Here is a 12012-nt window from a genome sequence, read left to right on the forward strand (position 1 = left end):
TTCTACAAGTATAGTTTGCATGTCTGAAACAGAAATGGAGGCTCTTTGTATGAAACTGTCTTGATCTTTTCACTCTGCCTGTTCTGGAGCTGCCCTGCAGACATAATTATTGCCAGAAGAGCAATAGACAAACTCAAGTTGCACAGAAGGGCATAGTGTTTCAAGCCTTGTGTGCTGCTAGGCCAGAAAGCAATTTTTTTATGCATAAATCCAGCAGATAAACGGTTTTATATTCTGATTAAAAAAAATCTATACATATATATATATATATATATATATATATATATATATATATATATATATATATATATATTATTTTAATTTTTCTGCACAATGACACAGAAAAGATATAACATCTTGTTCAGGTTAAATTCAGTTAATTCAACAGACAGTGACTACTCTGATCTTTCACACCAGTGATGAATGACCACTGAGAAACAAGGCTTTGATTCTCCTGCAATTTGCTTCATGATAAGAAAAATCATTTGGAAAAACTCGTGTCATAGTTCAACAGATTTTGATATAGTAAAACGAGCCTCTATTGCAGAAAATAAGACTTCAAACTATTATTAAAATGTATACACCTTGTTTTTAGTGATTGCATATACTGTTGCATCTGGATGAATATTAAGAGGAAGGTGTGAAACAACAACATGTGCTCTACATTTATTTAATGGTATTTTGTTATTAGGCTAAGTCAATGCCAGGTATAAAGCAGTGGTGAAAAAAAAAGAGCCTATAGCACACTAAAAGCCCTAATAAGTTGACTTTACTCAACTCAACACGTTGAGTAAACTTGTTCCCTCAGTTGAATCAAGTAATGGTGTCTTCAAAACTTGTGTAATTAAGTTCACTTAACTTGGTGATCACATAGAATAAACAACTATTTAACCTGTGTGTTGTGTTTGTTTGTGCTAAAACCTTTTGTGTTCCCGGTCAAAAATGACCGGCCTACTAAGATTGTTAATAAATCTCTCATATATTATCCAAAGATATGGCATTAGATCTTTTTGTTATCTTAGTTTTAGTAATTATGACAGGTTTTGTCATTTTTATTTGATTTTTTTGTATTGATAGAAGGATTCATTGAACTGAGCTTATATTGGAATAGTGAGGGGCACTCCCTGCAGAATATTTTTTAAATAATAATAATTATGTAATATATTAATAACTACTTGCTTGATCTAAACAAAATAGGTTTAATTTTAAAGCGTAGAATCTGGACTTTACAATGCATATTGCTGATCCTACCAATTCTTAAATAATGTTTTTTAATTTGCTGACAAATTAGAACTGTTTTGTTCACATAATTTGCAAATTTGTTGTCACAGCAATTATATTCAGAGTTGGTTAAAACATTAAAAAGATGAGATGTGTTTGTTATATATAGTTGGAAAGGACTCAGTTAGTTAAATGCAATAAGCAAAATTGTTTCACTCAGAAGCCAAACTGCAGTGAGTATTAGTGTATGATATTCCCACTGACACACATAAATATAATAAACAGGAGTGTCTTTTTGTCACATTTTTCCTTATTACTTTCTGAAACATATATATAACAAAGACAATGACAATTCGTAACTTACAGCAGACTATCACAATTCAAACAAGCCCAAACACAGCATAGTGTAATATGATAAACAGATCTTGAAATATTCCTCTCAACACATGTTGTGTGTGTGTGTGTGTGTGTGCGCGTGCACACATGTCTGAAGACTTTGTGTGTACAAACACATATCCACATATATGCTCTTCTAAAGGATTCTCTGAACACTTAATATTTCTGTATTTTGTAGTTTAGTCCATTTATTTCCAATGGCTGGTAACTTTAGACCGGGAACACCACAGGTGTAACAATGTGAAATAAAACCAACACAATTTTATTAAAATAATCTAAAAAATAAATGTGTGTGTTCAGATGCCCTGTGTGAACAAAGTCATGGAATTTTATTCAGTTTTCAGAAAAAAAAAAAATAAATAAATAAAAAGAAAGAAAAAAGTTAATCAGTCAGTTTTGACAGGAACACAATATAAGGGTTAATAAAGGTAACTAGATGCAATTAGACTTAACTCAGATTTGCTATTTAAATGTTGTTGTTTCTGCTTAATCATTTTAATTGAATGGACTCAAATTGAGGTCATACAATGACATCATAAATATGGAAGATTATAACTGATTCTAGGTAAATCGTTTAATAAAAGGGTCTAAGTTGACGAAAGGGGACACAGATCACCCTAATGGTGACATCACCCGAAACAGCTATTTGCAACAAGATTCTTCGTTTAGCTCCCTCCCTTAGCACCAGTTTGATTATATAGTTTTTGCACTTCTGTATCTAAGTTATGTGCACAAAACTTAACATTTCAAGTAATGTTTAATTAAGACAACTTGTTTTTTTTTGTTTTTTTCTCCAGTAATGACAACATTGGATTTCCAGTGCAGGGTTTATTAAAATAACTAAATAAATAAATAATCCTTTCTTTCTTTGTCTGTTTCTTTTTTCTGCACTAGCTTCTGTACTGCAACTTGGCAGAGTGAAACTGCAGATGCTGCTGGCTTTTGTATTAAAATACTCTTGCGATGTTCCTCATTTGTAATTCGCTTTGGATAAACGCATCTGCTAAATCTATAATGTAAATGTAATGTAAATGACTGACATTAAAATCATTTAGATTCTTTTTTTTTTTTTTTAGTTTAACATCGAAAACTGTGACCAAATATGTTGTGTTCATGATTCTGCTCAGTGAAAGCTAAATGGTTGTATTAACTGTGAGTGTTTTAAAACACTTTATTGGGTAGAGATATCATTAATATAAAAAGCAGCATTTTACCATCATCATAAGGTAGGCCTAATCTTTTTCTAGCTTCAAGCAAGAATATATACAGATAAACAACGCCACCTTGTGTTAGGCAATACAGTAGTTTTACAAAAGGGTATCAGAAATGAATGAGTAAATAAATAAATAAACTCTTCATAGAATAGATGCACAGCTAACTTCTGTTTGCTCTAGGGGTATTGTAAATGTATAATAATGAGTCCTATAGGCTAATGTAAATCGCTTTAAATAAAATAAGCATCTGCTAAAGGACTGCTTGATATTTATAAGCCAACTTATTGTAAATCTCATCATTAACATGACATTTATCATTGCCTATATGTTTTTAAATATATAGACAATAGACTGAAAATTGAAAAGAATTACCCACATATGAAAACCATGCTTATTAATATAAATTCCCCTTCAATATAAACATAGCGAACTAAATCTAAAACCAGATAGCGATCAAAGACACTTTTATTGAAGAATCACTGGAATGTCAAAAAAAAAAAAAAAAAAAAAAAACTTTGTTGGACATTGCCGATGCATTCTAAGGATAAACTGATGTTCTGGGTTCAAAAGACATAAAAGTTAAGATAAGCTGACAGCATTTGTGGCAAACTGTTGATTACAACAAAAATAATTTTGCATCGTCCCTCGTTTATATATATATATAAAAAAAATGCAAGCAGATATAGCGGTCAGCCAACTCAATAGCCATAAGACATAAACATTATATGTGTTAACATGATTTTAGTTTGATAAAATCAGTGATTTATCGGCACTGTGCCATTAAAACAGTCATAATAACGAAGTTGCAGCTAATGTTGGATACAACTTTACACATATATGGTTAGTAAGAGATTTCATCACACTAAAATCACATGAACATGTATAATTTGTATGTATTGTGGCTATACTTTTGAAACAGGGTGTTTTTGAACATTTATGGACATTGCCACCGTTCACTTACTGTGACCGACCACCAATTTTGCTTTGAAATTATTTTTGATGTAATCAGCATTATGCCACAAATTCTGTCAGTTTATCTTAACTTGTATGTCTATTAAAGGTGCACTCAGTAATTGTAATCCAATACACTTTTTGTCAAATTCTGCAAATATCTCCTCACAATCTGTTAGCTGTCCGTTCTGTGGATGGGCTGAAAGAAATCTAGTATTTGTACACAGCCCTGGCTCATAAATGGGACAAAAACAAAGTGGATCGGAACGATCCACACAACACTACTCCAGCCAATCAGCAACAGGGGGGTGGTTCTTGCACATGCACAGGATAGCGGTGGAGAGACCTCCGAGAGGTAAAAGGAATGAATTTGCGTGCATGAATTTGGGGGGCAGAGCTTCCAAAGGAGCACTGAAGGGAGGGCTGTGTTTGTTTTGGCAGTTGAGTTCGAATATCAACAGTGTTTCTCAGGAATCGCTGAGTGCACCTTTAACCTGGAACATTCATTTATCCCTAGAATGTATTGTGTGTGTATTTTAATGAACTGGCCCCACTTCCACTGTTAGTGCCTTACTGTAACCACATTTTTTTTATATATATAAACGAGGGACGAGTCAAAATATTTTTGTGATATTTTACATTATGCCACAAATGCTGTCAATTGAGCTTTAGGAACCCGGAACATTCCTTTAAAGGGATAGTTCACCACCAAATGGAAATTCTCTCCTCATTTACTCACCCTCATGCCATCCCAGATGTGTATGACTTTCTTTCTTCTGCTGAACACAAGCGAAGTTTTTAGAAGAATATTTCAGCTCTGGTGGTCCATACAATGCAAGTGAATGGTGGCCAGAACTTTGAAGCTCCAAAAAGCAAACAAAGGCAGCATAAAAGTAATCCATATGACTCCAGTGGTTAAATCTATATCTTCAGAAGCGATACGATAAGTGTGGGTGAGAGACAAATCAATATTTAAGTCCTTTTTTACTGTAAATCTCCACTTTCACATTCTTCTTCTTTTGTTTTAAGCGATTCACATTCTTTGTGCATATCACCACCTACTGGGTGTCACCAGTCCTACTTGACCTGCCCTGAGTGGGACTTGAACTGATGATCCCTGGCATGGAAGTCAAACGTGCAAGCAAGGAGGCTATAAAACCATGGCCTTTAGTCTCAGTCGCTAGTGCGTCTCTTAAGTCCAGGAGAGTGAGGTTTTACACACTGCACAGCTATCACGTACCAGCTGGCTATTGTTACAAGGGCATGGAGGAGAATTTAAAGTAAAAAAAGGACTTAAATATTGATCTGTTTCTCACCCCCACCTATCATAATGCTTCTAAAGCTTCCCAACACAATATATAATATACACCTAATAATATACAGTATACAATATACACAAAATAAGATAACACTGTATAATCCCAATATTGTGTATATTGTGTTGGGTAAACAAGATGTGTAAATTGTGTTATATGTAAATTAGATGTTTATTGCAACTGTCATGACTGCTATGTTGCTTGGAACTGCACCCAAGATTTTCACCCACTGTTGCAATTGTGTATATGGTTGAGTGACAATAAAGGGATTTGATTTGATAAAGATATAGACAAAGCCTGTCTGAACAGGAGCCAAGCTTAGCCTTAAATAGGATAACGCAGCAGTCCCATAGACATTCTATGGATGATAAACTGGCAAGGAGACAAAATTAAGTTCTTTTTGAATGGATGTCTATGGAGGAAATGCTTTAACCTGCGTTTTTGTGAGGAAACAGCTCATCACTTAATGAACTGACCACCTCTCCACCAATCTTCAACATGTTTTACACTAAACAATCCTTTTAGAATGAACTATGCGTGGAGTTTACTATGATAAAATTGCTGTTTTATAAAGTAACTCATGGACGATTTTTTTCAGGTTGGTGTCAGTTTACAGCTCTCCCCATTCATTTGAATGGGATCGGCAAAAGGTGAATTACCGTCGTAACACGCTAGTTGACCGTTACACTCTCACCAATGGTAAAAGCGTGGAGGTTGTAATTTCAGTATAGAAGATATAGATATAGATTTAACTGCTGGAGTCTTATGGATTACTTTTATGCAGCCTTTATGTGCTTTTTGGAGCTTCAAAGTTCTGGCCACCATTCACTTGCATTGTATGGACCTACAGAGCTGAGATATTCTTCTTAAAAATGTTGTTTGTGTTCTGCAGAAGAAAGAAAGTCATACACATCTGGGATGGCATGAGGGTGAGTAATGATGAGTATTTCCATTTTGGGGTGAACTGTCCCTTTAAACAGAGAGAGCGTTCATCCGGGTCTTTGAGTCAGAGGACAGACTCGTGCTCGTCAGTATTTAGCTATTAGCCTTCAGCTTCCGTTGAGGACACTGTAGCTACTGAAGGTATGAAAGCGCGTGTGTGTGTGTTTAAAACATTCTTCTCGCATAACCACCGAAACACCGTCGGGTTAATCGCGCGTTTTCCCTAAGTCAGGTAAACTTTCCAAGAAGTTTCTGTCGCTCACTGCATTATTTAAGACCAATGTGTTAACTAGCTTCTCTTAGCATGTCAATCTGTACAGAGCTGCTGCGTTTCACATGCGGTCCACTGAAGAAATGTTATAGTGTCGTGCATGCCAAAAATCGCCGTGTGATTTCGACTTGTTCCGGGGGTAATTTTATTCGTGGAGAAATGTTTAGCAGGCTAGCCCTGAAGCCACAGGAGACCGCCATTTTTGCGAGTCAAGCGAGGGAAATTTGAGCAACCTACAAATAGTTTGAGAGGACAAACTAAGAGACTGTAGAGTCCACTATTATAAGGGAAAGCAAAAGCTTTGATTGACCGCATTTAAAGCGTCCTCTGTGTAAAATAACGTCGTTGTGGAGCAGAATCGTACTTAAATCCTGATACGTGTGGATTAGGAATCTCGATGTGAGTTTGAGGAATCTGTAGATTATTTTAAGGCATCTGGGTTCGTTCAATAGTAAAACGAGTTGTTACAGTTACTTACAGACCACGTGTCTTAAATCTGGTAAATCAGGCAAGCTCGTGTAACGTATTAATCTATAAGCATTGTCATTTCAGATGCAAATCTGGTTTATAGAGACAACCTAATAGCCATTGGTTTTTCTGCAGCATTTATTTACAGGGACATTTAAGTGCATCCATACCAGACTGCAAGTGATGAATTCACACACTGCTTTTATGTGTCACGAATCATGCACTAACTATAGCATGTGCTGTCAAATAAGGAACATGTGTATTTAACAGTGTGTTTAAAAAAAAAAAAAGGTTTCCATATTGTTATCCTGATATGGTTGTTATGGAAACCAACCATGTAAATAGTCAGCAATAAGAAAGAGAAAGAAAAAAAAAAAAAAACCTGGCACACCCAATTAATCTGTGCATCATTCATTCATTTATTTCATATTCAATTAGGATTTCATAATTGGAAAAACAAAAATACGACTTATTTCATTATTCGTTTACAAAACCTATATTAACAATGACTTGTTTTTCATCATTTCGATTTAATGCTCAAGTTAAAAATAGGAAATTGGAAAAATAGCCACGGGACACTGTGCTTTTTGATTATTTAATTTCACTAAATATATGGCTTGAATATTTGATTCGCACATATGGGTGGACCTGAAACGCCCCTTCTGATTGGTCAACCTGCACCATCATCTTCCTCGATGCTGTGAGACAGAATAAAAGTTCCCTGCTGTTTAATTGTTCAGATAAATTCGTCTCAGTTAATATTAACTTCTTTACCGTTTATTCTCCAAAACTCGCCATGTGTATTGCAGCCGAGCTCTCTCTCATCAAATAGTCAGACACAGTGCCTACACATAACCGTAACGTGCACTGAATGCAGACAAGGTTTTGTCTTCATGCGATTCAGCATTAGGACAATCATTGCCACTTGAAACAGCTGACAAGAACACACACATTTATTAAGATGTTTATTCAAATGAATCCCTCGCTCTGTATGCCAAATGTCTTTCACAGTTATCCTTAGTCGTGCCACACAACTTGTTTTATTCATTTATAAGTGGTACCATGCAGTGCAGGTATGGCATTCGCAGTTAGGGTGACCAGATGTCACTTTAAAACCGGGGACAGTCCCGAATTTACAAGTCATGTACCGCGTCACGGTGGACTTGCAGTCGGGAAACCTTTTGTCCTAGTAATTAGTCTAAGGCAGCTATAGTTTGATTGCTTTAAATAAGCGTTTTAAATTGACATCAGTGTGTCGTGCATTTTTGAAATGAGAAATCATCAAAGAGTATTGAAAGATTCGGTTTATTTTCATTTTTACATATTGCAGTGCAATGAACAAAGCAAGATGCGGTTCAGGGAATATACACACTTAACGTAGGGTGCATCCAAGACAGATGAGCATTCATGCCAGTGAATTATAACTGTTACAACGGTAAATAACAAATGAAAAATAATGATAATAACAAATAAATTGGAAGATATTGTTACATTTAATATTTAATATAAGACAATAGTATTTACATGGAAGTGAAGAGTACTAATTTCAAGCTCAGATCATTCTGATATCCATAATTTTAATGGGAATATGGGTGGCCTTTACCTACTCATATACATGGCAGGTTTGTGTACCTTGTATTATTGGACAGATGTGAAGGCTATGTGTAAATGCTGATTTTAAATTCACTGGTTGAGCTTTTGAGAGACGAGCATTCATGAACTTCCATTTACATTTATGCATTTGGCAGATGCTTTTATTCAAAGCGACTTACAGTGCACTTATTACAGAGACAATCCCCCCCAGAGCAACCTGGAGTTAAGTGTCTTGCTCAAGGACACAATGGTGGTGGCTGTGGGGATCGAACCAGCAACCTTCTGATTACCACCTATGTGCTTTAGCCCACTACGCCACCGCCACCACACCTCCTTTAGCTTTCTTTAGCATAATTTCCATGATGAGCAAGTCCCTCACACCTAAACTCCCAGAGCGGGGTAAAGTTAGTTTTAGGTTTGACATTTTTTGATATTCTGTTTCTCGTACCAACGCTCCCTGCCGGCGGCAAGTTTACAAAGATTGTGCACACACTGTTATGGTATATAAATGGTATAACTATAATATACAGACATAAAACACTGCACTCAGAACTGTCAGTTGCTGTGGCGGCTGCAGAATTATGACTGAAAATGCTCCAATGCGCTTTCATTGCTTAGAGTCCTTAAGGCACCATCTGAAAATTCCACTCACTATTAAACACAGGCGGTGTCCAATCACTCATTCAGTTGATGTTCAAGTTAAACATAAAACATTAAAAGTACACTTTCATTCCAAATGTTGTAGTAGGTTGCCAGTTAAAAGACTGAGCTACTACAAGTGAGATTTTACAGTAAATCCAATAATTTGAATACAGGATTAGATGATTTAAAATGAATAAATAATTCACCAAAATTATTTTTTCACATTCCAAAGGTTGTAGTAAGTTCCCAGTGGATAGACTGACATACTACAGATGAGATGTTTACAGTAAGTCCAATAATGAGTACATTATTAGATGATTTTCAAGAAAAAAAAAAAACATTCACCAAAATGTTATTTCACATTCCAATGGTATACTGATTTACAACATATTACAGTAAATCCAATAATATGAGTACAGTATTAGGTTATTTTAGGATAAACATCATAAAAATTCCTGAAAATATTATTTTCCCATTCCAAAGGTTATAGTAACTTCCCAGTGGATAAACTGACTAACTGTAAAAATCTCACCTGTAGTAAGTCAATCAGTCTACCCACTGGGAAGTTACTACAATGTTTGGAATGTGAAAATAATATTTTTAATTTTAGTGATTCCCCCCCCCATAATATAAGTGAATACTGTACATTCATATGCACAGCCATCACTCTGGCGATCTAATAAAACCTGTGAAATGTTTTTTTTTTTTTTTTTTTAGTAAGAATGTTTTTTTAGATAGAACATGCAAGTCAGTGGTCAAATGAATGACTGCTCTGACGCCAGTGACGTTTTAGTTGTGGGTGGAGTTTTCAGACGGTCCCTTACGCACCATAGGCGAATATCGAACCTAAAACTAACTTTATCTGCAGTGAAACATAAGCCTATGTCTTTACAATGTAGGCATATGCTTCAGTAGTCTTATGAATGTATGGTTATTTTCGTCATCCCATTTAAAACCTTGCCTTTTCAAACCGGAGCAACGTCAAAGACAGCAGGTTTATGTGTAGGGCTGTCTGATAAATCTGGCTACTTGATGAGAGAGAGAGCTCGGCTGCAATAAACGTGGCGAATTTTGTAGAATAAATGGTAAAGAATTTAATATTAACTGAGACTAATTTATCTGAACAATTAAACAGCAGAGAACTTTCATTCTGTCTCACAGCATTTGAGAAAGACGACGGTACAGGTTGACCAATCAGAAGAATGGGGCGTTTCAGTTCCACCCATATGTGCGAATAAAATATTCAAGCCATATATTAGTGAAATCAAATAATCAAAACGCACAGTGTCCCGTGGCTATTTTTCCAATTTCCTATTTTTAACTTGAGCATTAAATCAACAAGTCATTATTTGTTTTTTAATATTGGTTTTGTAAACAAATAATGAAATAAGTCGTTTGTTGTTTTTTCCGATTATGAATTCCTAATTGAATATGAAATGAACGAATGATACACGGATTCTAATTCATTGGCATTTTATTTTCCCACCTCTTTTGGGCAGTGGATAACATTCACTGGCAGGCTTATCCATGGTGACCTCATAGTTGTGCCCTTTTCACAAATGAATTATTGGAAAACATGCAGAACGGACAGAATTTAAGTTAGACTTGTCTTGCCAAGTGAGCAAATGTAATGGTTTTACTGTCAATACCTTGGAATTGTTCATTTGCTACCGTCTTCCTACTTAGAGGAGTTTTGGACTAGATCCTGTTTCTTGTCGATGTTGCTGAATAGCCTTCATCCATTTTTCTCTTTGCAATATTCAGCTGCCTAGTGTGATGTCACTATATTGTAATGACTAATATTACAGTTATGGCCCACATGTGGTATGAGTTAAAGATGGGGCGTTAATACTATTTTAACCTGAAAGCCTTCCCGTCATAAGTTATGAACTGTGAAACGCATTGCATCAAATAATAATAATAAAAAGAAAAGAACATATGACTAGAAGTAGGGCTGGGCGATATATTTGGGTACGATTCATGGTTCATTGTCGATTTTTCGAATTTTGAATGTATTTAACTAAAAATGCCAACATGATTCAAATAACATGTTCTTTATTAGAATTCAATGCAACCTAATAAGAGAAAAAGTTCTACCCTGATCATTATAGAAAACAGTTGTGCAAGAAAAATGCATAAAAAACAAAGTGCACCACACAGGAAGTTGTCAACATTGGGTAAATTAAATTAAAACATGATTTATTTAAAATAACCCAGATGTTCAGAAATAAGGCTCTGGCAGTTACATTTTTTCCCCAAATTTGCTGTTTTCCATTTTATTTTTTATGAATTTCGTATTTGAGAGTTTGATAAAATTTTATAATTAAAAAAACTTTCTAATCAAATAAATTCATAGAACTTAAATCAAATGAAAACGGAGCAATTTTTGTACTTTGAAATCATTGATAAAAGCTTTTATTCAGTACAAAAGCACTCTTGCTTGAGATATTGCTTAAATATAATGTAATTATCATTTATATAATATTACTACTACATTGAATATTACATTTAACTATATAGTAGTGAGAGATTTCTGTCGCAGTTTCTTCAGTTTCATGCGTCAAGTTAAATAGAGCTTTTATTTTGGCGGAAGCTTTTATTTTGAAGTGAAGCCCTTTTTAACAGTAGCTTTTCACTTCTGGATAAGCAGTTCGCTATGTGGTTTAAGGTGCTTATTAAACCAATAAAGGCTGCGATTGAATTATATATATTAGTGCTGTCAGTCAATTAATCGCGATTAATCGCATAATTTTTGTAGTATATCGTGATTAATCACAGATTTTGAAAGTGCTGAAATTTGACACTATATATACTTTTATTTTCAAAATGTATTTATTTCCATCATAGGAAGAAAACAATATGTAGCAATATAATGCTTTATTAATAATTATAATACAGGGCTCCAGACTAAAAAAATGACTTGGGAGCCATTGGCTCCTAAACTGAAACATTAAGGAGCCAAATGGCTGTTTTTAGTAGCCAAATCACAGATTATCTC

The 12012-nt window shown here is 34.9% G+C and overlaps 2 protein-coding genes across 2 annotated transcripts in view; one reads left to right on the top strand and one right to left on the bottom strand.

The window, feature by feature from the left end:
- The window catches only part of LOC127426234 (homeobox protein BarH-like 1), a 48989-nt gene that overhangs the window by 32956 nt on the left and 4021 nt on the right, over window positions 1-12012 (bottom strand). The window lies entirely within an intron of this gene.
- The window catches only part of LOC127426216 (protein Wnt-7a-like), a 24292-nt gene continuing 18421 nt past the window's right edge, over window positions 6142-12012 (top strand). Inside the window, exon 1 of the mRNA XM_051672878.1 lies at window positions 6142-6181. The gene's annotated coding sequence lies outside the window, so the exon portion shown is untranslated. The remainder of the gene's footprint in view (window positions 6182-12012) is intronic.

This window comes from Myxocyprinus asiaticus, chromosome 35 (genome assembly GCF_019703515.2).
Source record: "Myxocyprinus asiaticus isolate MX2 ecotype Aquarium Trade chromosome 35, UBuf_Myxa_2, whole genome shotgun sequence".
Lineage (NCBI taxonomy): Eukaryota > Metazoa > Chordata > Actinopteri > Cypriniformes > Catostomidae > Myxocyprinus > Myxocyprinus asiaticus.